Source organism: Hemitrygon akajei, chromosome 9 (genome assembly GCF_048418815.1).
Source record: "Hemitrygon akajei chromosome 9, sHemAka1.3, whole genome shotgun sequence".
Classification (NCBI taxonomy): domain Eukaryota; kingdom Metazoa; phylum Chordata; class Chondrichthyes; order Myliobatiformes; family Dasyatidae; genus Hemitrygon; species Hemitrygon akajei.
The window spans coordinates 96,382,738-96,405,280 of NC_133132.1; the positions used below are offsets into that span (position 1 = coordinate 96,382,738).

Here is a 22,543-nt window from a genome sequence, read left to right on the forward strand (position 1 = left end):
CCTCAGTTGACAAAAGCCAAATTGCTGCAAGTAATTTATCACTGCATGAGGGGAAGTCATTTCAGAAAAACATTAGACAGTCATAGTCAATAAATTCATTACAGTTGGGTCTATGATGAGATCACTGATGAAACTCAACATGTGGTGGGTCCAGTGTAATGCTGCCTACATGGTGGTGTTTGTACATTGACAATATACTGAGATTATATTCAGTAAAACTTTCTTTAAATGTTCATATCCTGATTCCAGGCTGTCTTTGAAATGGCAAATTACTTCACTTGGATAGATGCCAGGGAAGATCATGACGACCACTGGGATTTTCAGAATTAATATAAATTTCACCTTTGGTCAAACAAATAACAGAGAGCCACAATTAATTTCTTATCACCCTTATGTCATGGTGATAACTAGAATTCTTGACTTTCAACAACAGCCTGGAAGTAACTGAGCAGCTATTTAGAGAATTATATAAGCAGTTTGGTATTAATAATCTATGTTTCTTTTTCTGTGCACATTAAATGTCTTACTGTCTTCATACTATTTTTGGTGTTTAAAAAAATCAGCAGTTCATGGTGAGGACAAGAGCTCCTGTAGTTACAGACTGAGTGAATTGGACCATTATACCACTAGCCTAGGCCTGGTGACAATATCCATATGAGCTTTAAACTTTTGTTTTTAAGTGCATTCATCTTCCATACATCTCTAACAGAAGAGTAGGGTTTCTACTTAATGTAACAATAGTTTCAATTAAGAAATTAAACTTCCCAGCCCAGGAAGGCAAGAATTAAACTGTGAGGGTCAGATTTTAAAATGCCAGTTTTTTAGAGATGCATTTGGAGTAAATAAATTCGAAAATGACATTCAGAGCAAGATTGTACATTTGTGGTGTGAATCCCTTTGTGCTCCATCTTGGAAACAGCATGTGTACAACTAACAACTCTACATCCTTAACCAATCCTTTCCATCCAGGAATACTGTACATAGAGAAGGCAATATGCACGCTGAGTTAACGTTAAGGCTGTGATTGCTGAGTTCAGCCTTTTAGGCATTACCTACTGATTAATTTCTTCAGTGTAAAATATATACATTGCTGTGGATTCCTTGTCTTTAGTGGAATAACATGCAGAATAATACACAGAAACTTCAGAGAGCTTGAAATGGAGCATCTGGTTTATTTGAATTTCTTTGAATTTCGCCCATCTTTGCAAAACAACATTCATACAATCAAGTACACAATGCATTGCCTCTTTCACTGTTTATGCCAGTCTTTAAAGTTTTCTTTCTGAAGATAGATCATACAAAATTTGTGAAATGATTTTTCATACCAAGCTGTTTTGCAACATATTCAAATTTAAATGATCCTGTTTAAATACTCTCGGTTCACAATATAGTTTCCTCATGGAGACTGTAAATTCAAAGGAAGACATGGGAGTCTGAAATGTGAGTCTAACTTCATGCTTACTTTAAGTGAGGCACCTACGTATCACGTGGTACCGTGATGACATATGCACTTCACGTTGTCACTACGTTCAGATTTGGCCCAAGTATGGAGAGAGAGAGAGATGTTGAAGCTGGTCAATATTTAATAGCCTTTAATGCAAACAGGATTTTAAGGGAAAAGAAAACAATAAATGTTAGGCCAAACAGGACCATTAATTAAAACTCTCAAATGGAAAACTAGATGCCAACACCGCGGCTGAAAGAAATATCTAAATGCAAAATGAATACCACTGGTCTTCAGCATCCTTCAACTTGATAGTCCACTTCATCAGGCAGGGCTGAACGCAAGCAGGCAGTGTAGTGTTGCTGTGCTTTGCTCAAGTCTTGACAAGCACTGCAATGAAAAGAAAAGAGTTAAATATCACTACAATGAAACTGTAATTAGCTGACAAGTGCATATTCATGAGCGCAATTGCCTGCGGGGGCACGTAGACCTTGTAGCAGAGTCCATGGCTGTAACAGGGCCCCCTCCCTAGGTACCTGCTGGAAGATCCCAGATGAGAGGCTTGTCCAGGATCCAGGAATGTTCTTCAGGACCATACCCTTCCTAGTCAAGAAGATACTGGACCTTACCCCATACTTGACGAGGTGCTAGGAGGCATTGCATGGTATAGACAAGGGAACATTCCAGCAAGTGTGGAGGAGGGGGAGGTGGGTGACTGAAGCCAGGAGAGAAGTAGTAACTGGCTTGAACTGGGAAACATGGAACATTGGGTGGATCTTCATAGAAACTGGTAGACACAATCTTTACAGGAACTTGTTGACAGCCTTTTCCACTACAAGTAGTTCCACATAGCGCAGGGCCAATTTGCAGTTATCAACTTTCAGGGGAAGTTCACGTGATTTCAACCAGACCTCCTTTCCTGGCTTGAAAGGCTTCACCTTTCGGTGGAGCTGATTGGCCTGTCAGGAATGTTGTTTGTGCACGCGCAGCAGAGAAGCCCTGGCTCGTCTCCAGGTGCACTTGTAGTGCTGGATCAGCTGTTCAGCAGCAGGAACTCCCACATCAATCTCCTGATCAGGGAAGAACAATGGCTGGGATCCCTTCTGGCATTCAAAGGGGGACATACCCAATGTTCCATCTAATTTTTAGCAGTCAGTGTGCGCAAAAATCTTATGTTGTGCAAATTTTTTTCCTGTGACAAAAGTATGTTCACACTGAATGCACACATGGCACAGTTTCTGTAGGTTTAAAAAATATTTGACATAAAACTGCACAGAATAACAACAAAATAACATACATATTTAAGTCACTAAGTTATTTTTTCTCTCTCTTGTCTTTGGCATTTACCCATTCTTCTGGACTAATAGAACCTCCATCCAATTGATAGCTTTTGATTCTCATTAATATATCCAAATGACATTCACCTAAACAGTTTCTCAGCTTGTTTTTGAGTTGATTCATTAGGCTAAAACCTCGATCACAGTCCGCACTAGACGCAAGAAAGGTTCCCCCAATGTCTATCAACTGTGCAAGGTCGCAAAACTGTTCATTTTGAAGTACAAATGCCACCATTTGAGCAAAGTTTGAAATCAGTTTGGATTTAATTTTTTCTTGCACGGAAAATTTGAAATCATTAAACTGTCTAACTATTACAGTATTTTCAGCTAGAAAATCATGATATTTTAAACATAAGGCATTAACTTGTTCATCGCCAAATATGAAGTTTACGATATGAACACCGTGATGCAGCTGTACAAACCGGAACAGGAAAGGTGAGGTGACGTAAATTAGTGACGCGCATTGTGGTATTTGAAAAACCGACTAACTAGTTAACAGAAACATTTAGCTAAAAGATTATTTTCAATAATTATAATTATTAATTACTACATTATTTTAGGTAACTAACCTTTTGTGCGCACATTAATTTCCTTTGTGTGCTGGTTGAAAAATGTGTGTGCGCGCACAGCTTAGAGGGAACATAGGACATACCCATAGAGGATGATTGAATGTTAGTGTGGTCAGTCTCTGCCCATGAGAGCTCCATGACTTGGGATTAGAAGAGGCCAGGCAGCACAGGGTTGTCTCCAACTCCTGATTCACTCTCTCGGTCTGGCCATTAGATTGCGGGTGGAAACCAGACGAGAAGCAGACCGTGGCTCCTACAAAAGAGCAGAAAGCCTTCCAAAAAGCGGGAAGTGAACTGTGGTCCATGATCTGACACTGTCTTGAGGGAAGCTTTGGAGCCTGAACACATGTTGAACCATGAGTGTGGCAGTCTCATGAGCTGATGGGAGCTTAGGGAGGACAATGAAGTAGACAGCCTTTGAGAATCAATTCATAATGACCAGAATGGTAGAGTTTCCAATAGGAAGGGGTAGCCCAGTGATGAAATCCACCAAGAGGAGGGACCAGGGCAATGGGGCACGAGCAGCCGACATAACTGATCCACAGGATGCTGACATGACGTCTTGTTCTGAGCACAGGTGGAACAGGCAGATATGAAGTCATGGACATCCTGGGGCGTTCAGTAGATGGCCACCAAAATTGTCTCCTTATACATTCCTGGGTCTGTTGAATTCCTGGTTAGTGAGCCAGATGAAAGGAGTGACCCCATTCCATCACTTGGGAGCGCAACATAGCAGGGACAAATGGCCAGTTGGTATGTACCCCACCTGGGACAGGGTCCATCTGCAGGGCAGCTCTCCCCTCTGTCTCTATTCTCCAGATCAACGGAGTGCAGAGGGACAGGCTCTGGATCGGCATTGTCCTCAGATCTATTGAACTGCTGGGAGATAGCAACAGATGATAGGAGAGGAGGACCTGCACGATGCTGGGAGTGGGACTACTGCAGCCAGAGGCTGCTGAATTGCATTGGCAAGAGTGCTAATGGCCGTCAGCTGACGCTGGCTGTCCGCAGTGAGTTCATGGACAGCGGCTGTGAGTGCAGAAATCGCAGACACCTAACTCTGATTGTCTGCGGTGAGCTGCTGGGCAGTTGCTGCGAGGAATACCTGTCCCTCCGGATAAGACTGGACTCGTCAGCATGAGATTATCTGCCTCTTTGCTTCAGTAACCTCACCCAGAATAGATTCAATCACTTGTAGCTTGTCCCCTACCTGACCAATGACTCTCAGGGCCAAGGTCAGCTGCTCTCTCTCTGCTGGCTCCATCTTTGTGTGGTCAAGACTTGCTGTCATTATGTTTGGATATGGCCCAAGTGCAGAGAGAGAGACATTGAAGTGGGTCGATAGTTCACAGACTTTAACACAAACAGGATTTTAAGGGAAAAGGAAACAATAAACGTTAAGCCAAACAGGGCCATTCACTAAAACTCTCAAATGGAAAACTAAATGCCAACACGGCAGCTGAAAGGAGTATCAAAATATAAAGCGAATGCAGTTGGTCTCCAGCATCAGTCGACTCAATCGTCCACTTTCCCAGGTAAGGCTGAACGCAAGCAGGCAGCAGTGAAGGAGGCCATGGACTGACATGTCAGAATGGGAAAAGGAAGTAGAATTGAAATAGGCAGTCTGGGAGAACCAGCTTTTTCAGGTGGACAGAGCATAGGTGCTCGGCGAAGCGGTCTCCCAGGCTACAAATGTTCCTTCCACCAGGAAAAGCAGGATATCCCACTGGTAACCCATTTTAATTCCACTTCTCAATCCTACATGTCAGTCCATGGCCTCCTCTACTGTCACCCGATGGCATGCATATTGATTTCTCGAACATCTGGTAATGTCCCCCACCTCTCCTTCAATATTTCCCCCTCCCATTTCCCTTTCTCACCTTATCTCCTTGCCTGCCGATCACCTCCCTCTGGTGCTCCTCCCCTTTTTCTTTCTTCCAAGCCCTTCTGTCCTCTCCTATCAGATTCTCCTGTCTCTGGTCCTGTATCTCTTTCACCAATCAACTTCCCAGCTCTTTACCACCCCTTCCGTTTCACCTATCTCCTTGTGTTTCTTCTTCCCCTCCATCCATCTTCTTACTCAGACTCATCATCTTTTTTTCCCCACACCTAATGAAGGGTTTCTGCTCAAAACGTTGACTGTACTCTTTTCCACAGATGCTGCCTGGCCTGCTGAGCTCCTTCAGCAATTTGTGTGTGTTGGTGTGAAAACAATCTCAGGTTCTGGGACCTTCTCCGTGGTGGGGGTCAGAGTTGATACTGAGACTGCAGGAAGTGGTTCTGACAGTGGTAGCCACTTTCCTTTTCCTTTCTCTTTTTTTAGTTTGTGCATCTTGATCTAGGGAAGGTGCATTTAGTTCATTGAAGTGTTCTCGTATTAAAACATCTATTGTTCTCTTAACGATCTGATCTCTCCTCTTGGTTTCCTCATCCACAACATCATCTGATGAATCCTCTGTTTTCGTATCTCCATTGACTCTTTCTTTTTGATCTTCCATTCATCCAGCTGGGTTTTTACAAGCTGATTTTTGTCTTCCAGTTGAAGTTCATGCAATAACCTTAATGCATACAGAGTAGATTCTGGTTTTCTATACTCACAAAAGCCTAATGCTTGCAACTTTCCTGAAGCTCCTTGAACTCTCTTAGAGCTCAAAGCCAAGCCACGTTTCAAAAGTAACTGCTTGATTAACATCAGAGGCTTTCTCAGATATGTTGCCTACAAAAACTATTGCAGTCAGACCACTGCTTTCGACACTTTTATGATTCCTTTGAGCAGCATAGTCCTTCCTAGGTCCAAGATGCTTTCCAACCATTGGCACAGAGGTTGGTACCAACACCTGTTTGTGCACTGTTGGGTAACAATTCATGATGTACACCTTGGAGACAGTTGTGGCATCATCCAATACCTTTCTTAACTCACTGTCAGTTGACTACGTTGCAGGGAACGTGGCATGCAAATAGTGGATGGATCTCTAATCAAGTTGTACTTGTCTCAGCCAATCACGTCCCCACAATGCTGGCCCTCCTATTTTTAACCACATAGAAGCTCAGCATGGCTTGTTAGTTGTTGTATTTCACTGCTACAAAGGTAATTCCCAGAGGAGTAATCTTTTCTCCGCTATAAGTTCTTAGTTGGATAGCTACAGGCTGAAGTTTAGTATTTTTGAAAAGCTGTTCAATCTCATTTTGATGAAAGAACCAATGTCTAATTACATTTTAATTAATTTGCTGTTCACTTCTGGTGTAAGCCATATTGCTTATCTATTGCTAGTTTTCACACTGTAAATCCCAAGGCTACACAATCCTGTGTCACTTTCATCATTATCAGATTTTTCATCAACAGCATTCAGATTACAGTAGTGCTCTTTTTGAAGCTGCAACTTGACTTTTTTAGCTTTTTTGCTTCCCTGTGCAGTCCATTTATTTTTGTCTTCCTGACATGCTCTTTGTATGTGACCTACTTTGTTGCATGTTCTGCAAGTTTTACCTCTAAACCTGCGTTAGTCTGGTGCATATGAGCCCCTGCCACAACATTAAGACAATTTGTTTGGCCAGACCTGTTTCTGTCAGATGCTGCAATTTTGTTCATGCTCACTTTTATTCCTGACCGCAACTCAATTGCATCTCCATCTGCTATTTCCAGTGATACAGCAATTTCAACTGTTCTTTTAAATATAAGCTGTGCTTCAGGTAGGAACTATTTTTGAATGCTTTCCTGCAATATTCCCTGGGACCTGATGGTCTGCATCCCAGGGTACTTAAAGAGGTGGTTCTAGAAATCGTGGACGCGTTGGTAATCATTTTCCAATGTTCTATAGATTCAGGAACAGTTCCTGCTGATTGGAGGGTGGCTAATGTTGTCCCACTTTTCAAGAAAGGAGGGAGAGAGAAAACAGGGAATTATAGACTGGTTAGCCTGACGTCAGTGGTGGGAAAGATGCTGGAGTCAATTATAAAAGAGGAAATTACAACACATTTGGATAGCAATAGAAGGATCAGTCCGAGTCAGCATGGATTTATGAAGGGAAAATCATGCTTGACTAATCTTCTGGAGTTTTTTGAGGATGTAACTATGAAAATGGACAAGGCAGAGCCAGTGGATGTCGTGTACCTGGACTTCCAGAAAGCTTTTGATAAAGTTCCACATAGGAGATTAGTGGGCAAAATTAGGGCACATGGTATTGGGGGCAGAGTACTGACATGGATTGAAAATTGGCTGGCTGACAGGAAACAAAGAGTAGTGATTAACGGGTCCCTTTCGGAATGGCAGGCTGTGACCAGTGGGGTACCACAAGGTTCGGTGCTGGGACTGCAGCTGTTTACAATATACATTAATGATTTAGATGAAGGGATTAAAAGTAACATTAGCAAATTTTGCTGATGACACAAAACTGGGTGGCAGTGTGAAATGTCAGGAGGATGTTATGAGAATGCAGGGTGACTTGGACAGGTTGGGTGAGTGGGCAAATGTATGGCAGATGCAGTTTAATGTGGATAAATGTGAGGTTATCCACTTTGGTGGCAAGAACAGGAAGGCAGATTACTATCTAAATGGAGTCAAGTTAGGAAAAGGGGAAGTACAACGAGATCTAGGTGTTCTTGTACATCAGTCAATGAAAGCAAGCATGCAGGTACAGCAAGCAGTGAAGAAAGCTAATGGCATGCTGGTTTTTATAACAAGAGGAATTGAGTATAGGAGTAAAGAGGTCCTTCTGCAGCTGTACAGGGCCCTGGTGAGACCACACCTGGAGTACTGTGCGCAGTTTTGGTCTCCAAATTTGAGGAAGGACATTCTTACTATTGAGGGAGTGCAGCGTAGGTTCACAAGGTTAATTCCCGGAATGGTGGGACTGTCATATGTTGAAAGATTGGAGCGACTGGGCTTGTATACACTGGAATTTAGAAGGATGAGAGGGGATCTGATTGAAACATATAAGATTATTAAGGGATTGGACACACTGGAGGCAGGAAGCATGTTCCCGCTAATGGGTGAGTCCAGAACTAGAGGCCACAGTTTAAGAATAAGGGGTGGGCCATTTAGAACAGAGATGCGGAAAAACTTTTTCACCCAGAGAGTGGTGGATATGTGGAATGCTCTGCCCCAGAAGGCAGTGGAGGCCAAGTCTCTGGATGCATTCAAGAGAGAGTTAGATACTCTTATAAATAGCGGGGTCAAGGGATATGGGGAGAAGGCAGGAACGGGGTACTGATTGTGTATGATCAGCCATGATCACAGTGAATGGTGGTGCTGGCTAGAAGGGCCGAATGGCCTACTCTTGCACCTACTGTCTATTGTCTATTGTCAAACTAACTCAGTGCATCATTAAGCCCATACTGAACTGACAATGTTCAAACAATCTCTTTAATTCAGCCATGTACACTGAAATGGACTTCCTTTTGATTCTGCTTATGAAACTTAAAGTGTTCTGCAATCAACAATGGTTTCAGTTCTTAATGTTCCTACATTACTTTCACAATATCAGAAAAATTCATTTGTGTTGGTTTGATTAGAGCAGTTAAACTTTGAACCAATCTGTATGCTCTTAAACATAACGCACTTAGCAAAATTGGTACTTGTTTCTTATTGTCTATTTTCTTTTGTTTCAAAATACTGTTTAGTTAGCTCAATGTACATAAGCCACTTACCTGTTGTGTAATCAAACACATCAATCTTTCCGGTATAACCAGTAATTTCTGCTCTATTATTATTATTATTATTATCACCTGGTTCTCACTGATTATGAACCCGTGAATTCATCTGTTTCCTGCCCTTTTTTTAACCCGACTGTCTCTGCATGTGCTGTTCTGATTTTTTTATTCACCATCTTTGCTGCGCTTCAATGAGTAGGTATTCATCTTGGGCTCATTTTAAAAATACCTCTTTGCCAGTGTTATGTTTTGTAACTTCAAAATATTAAACAAATTCAAAGGAAAACATGGGAGTCGGAAATATGAGTCTAAATTTGTGTTTGCTTTAGGCGAGGTGCTTACAATTATGATGTTTGCAATTCATGTATTTTTACATTTAACCCATCATGAATTATTTAAATAAACAAGAATGCTTAATCAAACAATATATACACAAGATTACTCAAATATTATTTAAATATTAAATACACAATAGAAACCATGTGTGACAATAGTGAAGATGCCAGTCATAGGAACCAATCACACAAGCAAAACAATTAAGAAACATTATCCTGAAAGCATTTAGCAAGATGCTGTCTGAACTAGAGGGCATGTCTTATGAAGATACATTGTGCGAGCTAGGGCTTCTCCCCTTGGAGCAAAGGAAGATGAGAAGTGACTTTATAGAGGTGTACAAGATGACAGGAGACATTGATCGAGTAGATAGCTAAAGACTTCTTCCCAGGATGGAAATGGCTAATACAAGAGGGCATAATTTTAAGATGATTGGAGGAAAGTATGGAGGGGGGGGGGATGTCAGAGATAAGTTCTTTACATAGAGAGTGGTGAGAGTGTGGAACACCCTGCCAGGGGTAGTGGTTGATGTAAGTACATTAGGGGCATTTAAGAAACTTGGGCACATGGATGATAGAAAAATGGAGGGTTATGTGGGAGGGAAGGGTTAGATTGATCTTAGAGTAGGTCAAAAGGCTGGCACGATTTTCCTTTTACATTCCAAAGGGTTAGTAGGTTAATTGGTCACATGAATGTCATTGGGTAGCATGAGATCATTGGGCCAGAAAGGCCTTTTACTGTGCTGTATCTGTAAATAAAAGAAAATAATATAGCAATTCTTAAAGCTCTTCACTTCCATATAATTGCCATACTCCTTTCCCTTTCATAAAAAACGCTAACATACCATAACAGAAAACCCCATTGATCTAACACTTCAGACTTCAGTCTGGCAGATTCTTCTGACTATTACCGGATGTTATTATTATTAATATCAGCACATCTTAATTTTTAAAAAAATATTCCACAGTAGAATAATCAACTTTCTTGTAAACCAGCTGAGTTTAAACAGAAGCAAAGAGATTCTGCAGATGCCTGAAATCCAGAGTAACACACACAAAATGCTAGAGGAACTCAGAAGATCAGGCAGCATGTTTAGGAAGGAATAAAGAGTTGATGTTACAGGCCAAGACCCTCCACCAAGACTGAGTTTAAACAGAGTATGGGAAAGTGAAAAAAGTAAGTTTCAAAGGAGCTCAGGAAACAGAGCCAAGTGTGTTTCGAGGCAATGTGGGAGTTGGGAGCCCCAGTCTCTTAAAATGAGCGCAGGAACTTGAGCCTGGAATGTTAAAGAAACAGCATCCAATGAGCCAGATACGGAACATCAGGATTTCCAAACAATGGGATAATGGATTATCAGCATTTTACTGTCATGGAGCACAGCAGCATAGAAGCAGACTCTTTGGCCCATCTAGTCCATGCTAAACTGGTATTCTGCCTACATGTGTAAAATGATATAACTCAATAAAAACAGAATTATGTTGCAAACACTCAACATGTAAGGCAGAATCTGTGGAAAGAGATGCAAAGTTAATTTTCCAGCTTCAGAAATGCCTACTGCTTCTCTTTCCACAGATGCCTGACCTTCTGAGTGTTCCAGTATTCACTATTATATTTCAGATTTCCAGCAACTCCAGTTTTTAAATATCCACGTGAACTAAATCATTATTTAAAGAAATATAAATATTTACATTTAATTTTTCAATTTTTCAAAAATGTTCGCTCTCCTGACATACATTTCACTGAGTGAAACTCAGATTCACATTCATTTATTTATCACATGTGCTGTATATTGAAACGTACAGTGAAATGTGTTGTTTGAGTTACAACCTACACACCCAAGGATGTGAGGGGTGGGGGCAGCCCACAGGTGTCACCACACATTCCAGTGCCTAGAGTTTCTGAAATTTCATAAACCTGAGTGAAATCAGTTCCATTTGCTTTGGTACAGTGGATTCCCATGGCTGGAGAGCTGGGGTATTATTTGCTTTCTCGGAAATTTGATTTGTAAATCAAAGATGCATGCCCAAAGAGTCAATGAAAATTCACAGCCATGTTCATAAATTGAGGTGTTGCTGTATACACATGTACATTTCAAATTTATTCCTGTTTTACTCTGAGTTACAGGTTCTATCGTGTAAGCTAAGCTTGGCACAAATGCAATATCCATTCCAAGAACAGACACATCCCATAAATTGCTACTCCAAATAAGCTCCACATATTCTAACCTTACATTCTGTACTATAGGGTACAAGACGATGTCTGGTATAGATCTGAGCATTAAATGTAACGTTAAATTAACAAGTGTGTTAACTACTACAGTAATTGCCATTATACAATGTCCATAAGACATAGAAGCATTATTAGGCCATTCAACCTGTTCTGCCATTCTATTATAGCTGATTTATTATCATTCTCAACCTTTGAACCTAAGGGCGATCAATATTCTCGCGGGCAGGTTTATTTGTCATGGTCCGGTCCATAAAGTCTGAGTTCTGTTTCATGGTCCGGTCCGTGACAGTCAGGACTCCGGGTCTTCCGGCTGTCCCTTGTTTCAATTGGGCTTAATCATAGGCACCTGATGCTCATCTTGGGGCTGGAAATATAAGTGGCCCTGGGTTCAAGTGTAGGTGCTGGTTCATCTCGTCAGTATCACCTTGGAGCAACCCACCGGTGGAAGGCTAGGGCACCATTTGTGATCTCTAGGCCTGGTTGGAGGGCCACCACTTCATGGAGCCTTCTTGTCTCTAGTCAGAGCAGTCGTGATATAGACTCGGCCATTTCTGGGGCCAGCTGAGTGGCCGTCTGCCACTCTGAGATAGATATGGATTTGGCTGTTTTTGTAGCCAACCAAGGTTGCTGGCCACCCTGAGACTTGGAGTCACCCTGGATTGAGCTCCCTTCCTGTCCTTGCCTCTGTGGGGTAAGTCAGGCCATCTTTGCCGTTACCCTGAGACAGGACTGTTCTCTTCCCCTCCCCATCTGAATCCCTGACAGTTTCCTTGGCAGTTTACCTTGGCAGTCATCCCAGCCCAGTGTCCTAGAAAGGGTCCTGGTCCTGCGTTCCAAGAAGGAGTACCTCATCCTGCCCAGGAAAGCCTCAAAGAATCCAAGCCTCATCCAGTCCTGTAGCCACGCCATGTCTTTGCCTAGTCCTGGAGTTCGAGCCCGAGTCAGGAGCCAGGTTCTGTGTCCTTGCCCGGTCTTTGACTCAGAGTCCATCCTCAAGCCTTGAAGAACCCAAGCCTCGCCTAGTCCTGTAGCCAAGCCTCGAAGAACCCAAGCCTTGTCCAGTCCTATAGCCACGTCATGTCCTCACCTAGTTCCGGGGTCTGAGCCTGAGTCAAGACCCAGGTTCTGGGTCCTTGTCCAGTCTCTGGCTCGGAGTCCAAGCCCAGGCTCCTAGTTCCCAGTTCCTTGTCCTGCAAAGGTAGCACGCAGTCAGGTTGTCAGGGACATTAGGGATGCAGAATCAAAAAAGGGCAGCAAATGTAGCATTCAAAGTGTTACATCTCAGTGCATGGTGTACGAGAAATAAAGTGGATGATCTTGTTGCTTTATTACAGATTGTCAGGTATGATGTTGTGGCCATTGCTGAATCATGGCTGAAGGATGGTTGGAGTTGGGAACTGAATGTCCAAAGTTCCACGTTGTTTTGGAGGAATAGGAGGGTAAGCAAAGGGGTTGGCATGGCCCTGTTGGTAAAGAACAGCATCAAATCAGCAGAAAGATGTGACATATGATTGGAAGATGTTGAATCCTTGTGGATTGAGTTCAGAAACTGCAAAGGTAAAAGGACCCTGATGGCAGTTATATACAGGCCTCCCAGCAAGTAGCTGGGATGTGGACCACAGATTACAATAGGAAATGGAAAAGGCATATCAAAAGGGCAAAGTTATAATAATCATGGGAGATTTTAACATACAAGTTGATTGGGAAGATCAGGTTGGTAATGGATCTCAAGTCAGTGAGTTTGTTGAATGCCTTTGAGATTGCTTTTTAGAGGAATTTGTTGTTGAGCCTACTAGAGGATCAGCTATACTGGATTGGGTGCTATGTTATAAACTGGAGGTGATTAGGGAGCTTAAGGTAAAAGAACCCTTAGGAGGCAGTGATCTCAATATGATTGAGTTCAACTTGAAATTTGATAAGGAGAAAGTAAAGTCTGATGTAGCAGTATTTCAGTGGAGTAAAGGAAATTGCAATGGTATTAAATTGGAAGGAGATGCTATCAGGGATGGCAGTAGAGCAGCTATGGTGGAAAAATGTGGAAGGTGCAGGATGGGTGTATTCCAAAAATGAAGAAATACTCAAATGGCAAAATAATACAACTGTGGCTGACAAGGGAAGTCAAAGCTAATGTAAAAGCAGAAGAGAGGGCGTACAACAAAGTAAAAATTATCAGGAAGATATAAGATTGTGAAGCTTTTAAAACCCTACAGAGAGCAACTAAAAGAATCATTAGGAGGGAAGAGATGAAATCTGAAAGCAAGTTAGCAAACAATATCGAAGTGGATAGCAAAAGCTTTTTCACATATGCAAAAAATAAGAGGTGAGGGTGGATATAGGACCGCTAGAAAATAACGCCAGAGAAATAATAATGGGGCCAAGGAGATGGCAGATGAACTGAATGAGTATTTTGCATCAGTGGAAGACTCTTAACAATGTGCCAGGTGTTGAAGGGTGTGAGGGAAGAGAAGTGAGTGCAGTTACTTTTACAAGGGAGAAGATGCTCAAAAAGCTGAAAGACCTGAGGGTACATGTCACCCAGACCAGATGATCTGCACTCTAGAGTTCTGAAAGAGACAGCAAAAGAGAGAGTGGAGGCATTAGTAATGATCTTTCAAAAATCATTGGACTCTAGCATGGTTCCAGAGGACTGGAAAATTGCAAATGTCACTCCACTCTTTAGTTAAGGAGGAAGGCAGCAGAAAGAAAATTATAGACCAGTCAGCCTGACCTCAGTGGTTGGAAGATGTTAGTCAATTGTTAAGGATGTGGTTATGGAGTACTTAGTGACACAGGACAAGATAGAACAAAGTCAGCATGGTTTCTTAAAGGGAAAATCTTGCCAGATGAACCTGTTGGAATTCTTTGAGATTACAAATAAGATAGATAAAGGAGATGCAGTGGTTGTTGTATATTTGGACTTTCAGAAGGCCCTTGATAAGGTGCCACACATGAAGCTGCTTACCAAGTTAAGAGCCCATGGTATTGCATGATAGTTACTAACATGGTTGGAGCATTTGCTGATTGGTAGGAGGCAGCGAGTGGGAATAAAAGGATCCTTTTCTGGTTGGCTACCAGTGACTAGTGGTGCTTCGCAGGGGTTGGTGTTGGAACTGCTTCCTTTCATGCTGTATATCAATAATTTAGATGATGGATTAGATGACTTTATTGCCAAGTTTGTAGATAATATGAAGAGTGGTGGAGGGGCAGTTAGTGTTGAGGAAATGGGTAAGCTGCAAACGGACTTGGACAGATTAGGAGAATGGGCAAGAGAGTGGCAAATGAAATACAATGTTGGAAAATACATGGTCATGTATGGTCAAACAGAGGGGAAAAAATCCAAAAATCTGAGATGCAAAGGGACTTGGGAGTCCTTGTGCAGAACACCCTAAAGGTTAACTTGCAGGTTGAGTCGGTGGTGAGGAAGGCAAATGCCATGTTAGCATTCATTTCAAGAGGTCCAGAATACAAAAGCAGGGATGTGATGCTGAGGCTTTATAAGCATTGGTGAGGCCTCACCTTGAGTATTGTGTACATTTTTGGGCTTCTCATCTAAGAAAAGATGTTCTGGCATTGGAGAGGGTCCAGATGGTTCACAAGGATGATTCTGGAAATGAAAAGGTTATCATACGAAGAATGTTTGATGGCTCTGGGTCTGTACTCACTGGAATTTAGAAGGATGAGGGGGATATTATGGAAACCTTTTGAATGTTGAAAGGCCCAGACATAGTAGATTGGGAAGTAGGCGTCTTCTGACAAGTGCTACTGGAGCCAATGCAAAATTAAGACAAAAAAATGTCTTTGAAGACTGTGAACTACAAGTCCATTCCAAACAAACCTTTTGGCCTACAGAATAGTCATCCATTGAGCTTTGCCCAGCCACCAATCGGGATATCAGAAGTTTGAGAGGAGGGGATTTCATTCAGTTCCACTGCCCGAGTAGGAAAGGCAGTAGCAGATTGCAGTAGTGTCATCAAGCTCTGGCCAGTGCCAATCTGCGCTTGGGATTGATTAGCAAGAGCAAATTAAAGGAAAGCAGGGGCAAGTCCAGCAGGTGTTGTCTGAGTGATTTTGAGGCTTTAGCTCTTCGAGGCTTCAGTGAAGAGAGACTTTAATCAGAGTAAGAAAAGAAAAGCTCGAGGTTAAGTTTTTTTCCCCTTTCCTTCTCTATATCTGCTCCGTTAGGGCAGTAGAGATGTCGGGCAGGATAGTGGAATGCTCCTCTTGCTGGATGTAAGAAGGCAGGGAGACCTCCGGTGTCCCTGATGACCACAACTACAAGAGGTGCGTCCCACTGCAGTATCTAACAATTTGCATTAAGGAGTTGAAGCTGGAACTGGGTGAACTGCAGACCATTCGGGAGGTTGAAGGGGTGATAGATAGGACATATAGAGAGGTAGTTGCACCCGAGGTGCAGGACACAGGAAACTGGGTGACAGTCAGGAAGGGAAAGGGGTTGAGGAGTACCCCATTGCCATCCCCCTCAACAGCAGGTATATCAATTTGGATACAGGTGGGGCGGGGAAATCGACTAAAGTAAAGTCACAGAGTTCAGGGAATTAGATGCTAAGTTAAAGGGCAGGACCTCCAGGGTTGCGATCTTAGGATTGCTATCCGTGCCACATGTTACTGAGGCCAGAAGTGGGAAAATTATACAGTTTAATACATGGCTAAGAAGTTGGTGCAGGAGGGAGGGCATAAGATTTTTGGATCATTGGACTCTTTTCCAGGGAAGGTGGGACCTGTGCACCTGAAATGGAGGGGGACTGATGAAGAAATCAGGGGCTATAAGAAGGCATGAGGTTGCTCTAGCAGACAAGGTGAGGAAAAATCCTAAGGGATTCTACAGATATAGAGTCTGTAAAAGTGTTCATTCCTCCTGGAAGTTTACATGTTTTATTGTTTTACATCATTGAATCACATAGAAAACCTACAGCACAATACAGGCCTTTCAGCCCACAAAGATGTGCTGAACATGTCCTTAGGAATTACCTAGGGTTACCCATAGCCCTCTTTTTTCTGAGCTTCACGTACCTATCCAGGAGTCTCTTAAAAGACCCTTTTGTATCCGCCTCCACCACTGTCGGTGGCAGCCCATTCCATGCACTCACCCCTCTCTTTTTTTTTAAAACTTATCCCTGACATCTCCTCTGTACTAAAATCACAGTGAATTTAATTTGGCTTTTTTGACACTGATCAACAGAAAGACTCATAACAAAGTGAAAACAAATCTTTACCAAGTGATCGAAATTAATTACAAATATAAAACACAAAATAATAGATTTTATAACTATTCACCCCTTTAATATGACACACAAAATCATCACTGGTGCAGCTAATTGGTTTTAGAAGTCTCATAATTAGTTAAATGGAGATCTATTATTGGAGACCGATGTGCAATCAAGGTGATTCAATTGATCGTAGTAAAAAAATACACCTGTATTTGGAAGGTTCAACTGCAAGTGATTCAGTATCCTGGCAAAAACTACACCATGAAGACAAAAGAACACTCCAAGCAACTCCACAAAAAGGTTATTGAAAAGCACAAGTTAGGAGATGTGTACAAGAAAATTTCCAAATCACTTAATATCCCTTGGAGTACATATAGGTCAATCATCAAGAAATGGAAAGAATATGGCACAGCTGTAAATACGCCTACAGCAGGCCATCCTCGAAAGTGGGATGGCCATGCTAGAAGGGGACTAGTGAGGAGGCCACCAAGAGATGTATGGCATCTCTGAAGGAGTTGCAAGCCCCAGTGCCTGAGATGGGAGAGATTGCGCATACAACTGTTGCCTGGGTGATTCACCAATCGCCGCTTCATGGGAGAGTGACAAAGAGAAAGCTCACATGAAATCTTGGCTAGAATTTGCCAGAAGGCATGTGGGAAATTCTGAAGTCAGTTGGAAGAAGGTTCTATGGTCAGATGAAACCAAAATTGAGCTTTCTGGCCATCAGTTTAAACAGTATGCCTGGCATTAACCAAACACTGCACATAATCAAAATCACACCACTCCTACCGTAAAGCACAGTGTGACTGCATCATGCTGTGGGGATGCTTCACCGCCACAGGCCCAGGAAGACTTGTGAAGGTACAGGGTAAAATGAATGTGACAAAATACAGGGAAATCCTGGAGGTGAACTGTGACTCGGGAGAAGATTTGTTATTACTCCATAAATTTGGGGAGTATGCCCACAAGAAAATAAATCTCAGGGTTGTATATGGTGTCATATATCTACTTTGATAATAAATTTATTTTGAAGGTTGAAAATTGCAACGTATTTTCTTTTTTTTTTGCAATATGCATACTATGAATTTTGATAGATGACATCAGCATCAGCATGACTGCAGTTCATTAACAAAGAACTACTGATTTCCATTCAGTGTTTATTGTTACAATTTGTAACAGTGTTGTAACTTGAAATACTGACAATGTTGAAGCTCTAACATGTTTCAAAGTAAAGGTCGTGGTATACTGTATTTATTATTTAGAAAATGTATGGATTATATTCATTAACATAATTGCAAGGTATTTCACAATTATTTTAATAAAGATTACAAAATTATATTAGCATAATTTCAAAATTATATGAACATCATATAAACTGTATTAACTAATACCAATGAGATCAAGTCTGAGGGATCATTATTCAGAGGACCTTTAAGTCTCTGAATATCCTGCAGAGTGCAGTAGAGTCCTCTCTCATTCATGTTTTTCAGCATGATCAGGGAATTGAGAACTCATCAGGAACTCCAGCAAAGTGTAGTGGAGTGATGCCGCGACAACAACCTGACATTCAACATCAGCAAGATTGATTGTGGACTCCAGGAAGGGTAAGATGAAGGAACAGATATCAATCCTCAGAGAGGGATCAGAAGTGGAGAGAGTGAGCAGCTTCAAGTTCCTGGGTGTCAAGATCTCTGAGGATCTAACCTGGTCCCAACATATTGATGCAGTTATAAAGAAGGCAAGATAGCAACTATACTTCATTAGGAGTTTGAAGAGATTTGGCATGTCAACAAATACACTCAAAAACTTATATAGTTGTACCGTGGAGAGCATTCTGACAGGCTGCATCATTGTCTGGTATGGAGGGGCTATAGCACAGAACCAAAAGAAGCTGCGGAGGGTTGTAAATCTAGTCAGCTCCATCTTGGGCACTAGCCTACAAAGTACCCAGGACATCTTCAGGGAGCTGTGTCTCAGAAAGCCAGCGTCCATTATTAAAAACCTCCAGCACCCAGGACATGCCCTTTTCTCACTGTTACCATCAGGCCCCTCTGCCATCTGATTCCTAAATGGACATTGAATCTTTGGACACTACCTCACTTTTTTAATATACAGTATTTCTGTTTTTGCACATTTTTTAAAAATCTATTCAATAATACATACTGTAATTGATTTACTTGTTTATTTATTACTATTATTTTTATTTTATTCTATTTATTTTTTCTATCTCTGCTAGATTATGTATTACATTGAACTGCTGCTGCTAAGTTAACATTTCATGTCACATGCCAGTGATAATCAACCTGATTCTGATTGGTACGAAGAAGAGTTGAGATTGAAGCTGGATAAAGAAAATTTGAAATTGGATCAATAAAATTTTTAGTTGTTTGGATCATTGGCAAGTACACTGTTGCAGCAAGTCTGTGCTAAGGTGGGCAGAGTTATCTATAATGCACTAAACACCTTTGTGGAAACTTCTGTAAGTTCATTAATTAAATATAAATGTCATAAAGTTTCATTACTGAAGAATTATTTAATCTGATATGTTATGTATTTCATTATGCAGTAGCTACTGATGGCAGATTATATTTTGTATGTTTATGCCATCTAGTGGCAATATTTTAGTACTTGGATGGAAAATCAGAAAATTAATTTAAACTTCTCTCTAGCATGCAATGTTGAGAATATTCTGATAAACAGCAAAGGAGGAATTCACCAGATTTTAGGGAACAAAAAACTTCTGACACATCTTTTTGCAGTTGACTTTAGATTTTAAAAATATCTGTCCATTCTGTCTTCTGCCAGTTTGTGCTCCTTCCTCTACCCTCCAACTTATTCTGGGTTCTCCTTTCCTCTCTATTCCCAATGAAGGGTCTCGGCTCAAAACAATGACAGTTTATTCCTCTTCATAGATGCTGCCCGACCTGCTGGGGTCCTCCAGCATTTTGTGTGTGTTCCTTCTGTCCATTTCTTCTTTTAATAATGCAGGCACTGCAGAATATTCCTAAGCAAGTTGTTATCATTCACCAGTATACAAGTCCAAAGGACAACAAATGATTGTTACAGCAGATTTGATGCAGCATATTTTTAAAAAAAAACACAGAATAAGCCTATAGAACTCAATAAAATCACAATAAATATAAATACTTAAGATTAGCTTATATACATTGATATGTACATAAAGTGACACTAGGTACAGGAGCATCTGTACATAAGATGACTCTGACAAGAAATGATAAAGCAGTGTTGGGCTGGGTTGATAGTTGGATGTGTTGATCAGCCTGACAGCTTGGGGGAAGTAACTGTTTTTGATCTTCCAGAGGAACTATTTACAGGTTTGGTCATCAAATGTTGTTTGATTTTTCTTTCAATTCCTGAGAAGAACTTCCTTTAAGTATAGGTAGTCTATCGAGATGGAGCTCTATGTCACTGTTCTATGCACACCAGCCCCAGTATTGTGTATGAAGCTTGTTATTTTAGGGCTTCATCTGCCACCTAGGGGTTATATTTCAGTAAGGAAGTACCGTAGTTTAATTTCTCCTCCAGTTTCATTCAACCAGAGATTTCCAAATCAAATTATTAGCAGACTACATGCAAGTTAAACAAATTTCCTGCCTATTGAATTCATGGAAAAGTATAGATTTCTTGCTCATTAAATTTATGGGGACGTTTTGATTGTGTAGAAGCTGCCAGCTCTCTCATAGATAGTAGTGTGATCACTCAAATCGAGTATGATGTACTCCTAAGGGGTTATTCTCTTAATGAAAAAGGCCTCATGTCATGTGGGGAGGCTGATGCATGGGCAGCCACACGGTCCCTGACTGATCGGGGTCAGGGTCCAGTGGCATGGAATGCAAGACATCTGGGGACCAAGCTCTATTGGCCACTGTTCCAAATCTGCAAATACAATTCATAAAGGTGCAATTGTTGTAATGTAAGTAGAACTTACTGATATTCACAGGGCCCTCTTATTGAAACATTTATTTCAGGCTGCTTGTTTGCAAATGAAACATAGAAACCCTACAGCACAATACAGGCCCTTCAGCCCACAAAGTTGACCCGACTATGTCCCTACCTTAGAACTACCTAGGCATACCCATAGCCTCTATTTTTCTAAGCTCCATGTAGCCATCCAGGAGTCTCTTAAAAGACCCTATTGTTTCTGCCTCCATCACCGCTGCCGGTAGCCCATTCCATGCACTCACCACTCTCTGCGTTTTTAAAAAAAAACTTACCCCAGACATCTCCTCTGTACCTACTTCCAAGCACCTTAAAACTATGACCTCTAGTGCTAGCCATTTCAGCCCTGGGGAAAAGCCTCTGACTATCCACACGATCAATGCCTCTCATTATCTTGTACATCTCTATTGGGTCACCGCTCATCCTCTGTCACTCCAAGGAGAAAAGGCCAAGTTAACTCAACCTATTCTCATAAGGCACGCTCCCCAATCCAGGCAACACCCTTGTAAATCTCCTCTGCACCCTTTCTATGGCTTCCACATCCTTCCTGTAGTGAGACGAGCAGAACTGAGTACAGTACTCCAAGTGGGGTCTGACCAGGGTCCTATATAGCTGCAACATTACCTCTCTGCTCTTCAACTCAATTCCATGATTGATGAAGGCCAATGCACCGTATGCCTTCTTAACCACAGAATGGTTCCATGACTTTCATCCACTGCTATCTTCCTGTCAACATTTCCTTCAATGTTATTGGCAGAATTTTGATCCACCATTTTCTGGAATTCCTCTTGTGAAGCCTTTCACCTTAGTACCTCTCACTTCACTTTCAAGAACGTCCTGTTAACCGATTATTATTTTTTTTTACCTGTATCTCCCTCATTTGTCTCTGGAATAAATTTCACAGCCATCCTGTAAAATGATTTTGGACCTTTTCCCACACAGAAGCACAGTGGTGTAGGATTGGCATTAAATTAGACCAGACCAGACTGGTCAACCTGTTGGGTTTTTAAACCCCCAATACACATATGAGAAGTGTTTGATGACTCTGGGCCTGTATTCATCGGTGTTTAGAGAATGAGGGGGAATCTCAATGAAAGCTATCGAATATTGAAAGGCCTGGATAGAATGGATGTGGAGAGGGTGTTTTCTTTGGTGTGATGACTAGGCACAGATTCAGAATAGAAGGAAATCCTTTTAGAACAGAGATGAAGAGAAATTTCTTTAGCCAGAGGGTGATAAATCTACAGAACTCATTGCCACAGACAGCTGTAAGGGTATAGTCATTGGGTACATTTAAAGCTAAGCTTGGTAGGTTCTTGATTCGTCAGGGCATCTAAGGTTACGAGGAGAAGGCAGGAGAATGGCATTGAGAGGAATAATAAACCAGCCAAGATGAAATGGCAGTGCAGACTCGATGGGCTGAATGGCTTAATTCTACCCTGATGTCTTATGGTCTTAATATGATGGACTTATAATTACTTTTACTAATGCAAGCTTTTTACTTCCTAATTTAAAGAATAATTCAAATGCTCAAATGACTAATGTGATATTTAAATACTTTCAGTAATGTTATGGAATTCCCAGTTGCTTTGCATTCACTTTCCTTATGTAATCGTTTCTCTCATGCTCCACAGGCATACTTACACAAAGTTTGGTATAGGTATGTGACAACTTGCATCATATTGTTACGTTGTGTATGACTTAGACATTGAGTGATGTTTCCCTGGTTAGAAACAACCGGTGCACTGTTTAAAAGTGATGAGCAAAGGTAAGGCAACATCTGCAAGGAAGGAC

At 41.5% G+C, this 22,543-nt stretch overlaps 1 protein-coding gene across 3 annotated transcripts in view; it reads left to right on the forward strand.

Annotated features, from left to right (window-relative positions):
- The window catches only part of LOC140733344 (uncharacterized), a 148,446-nt gene that overhangs the window by 22,598 nt on the left and 103,305 nt on the right, over positions 1 to 22,543 (forward strand). The window contains exons 3-4 of one of the 3 annotated variants that reach the window (XM_073056553.1): positions 12,896 to 13,000; positions 18,280 to 18,393. The exons of the other annotated variants lie outside the window; for them this stretch is intronic. The gene's annotated coding sequence lies outside the window, so the exon portion shown is untranslated. The remainder of the gene's footprint in view (positions 1 to 12,895; positions 13,001 to 18,279; positions 18,394 to 22,543) is intronic. 3 annotated transcript variants of the gene reach the window in all.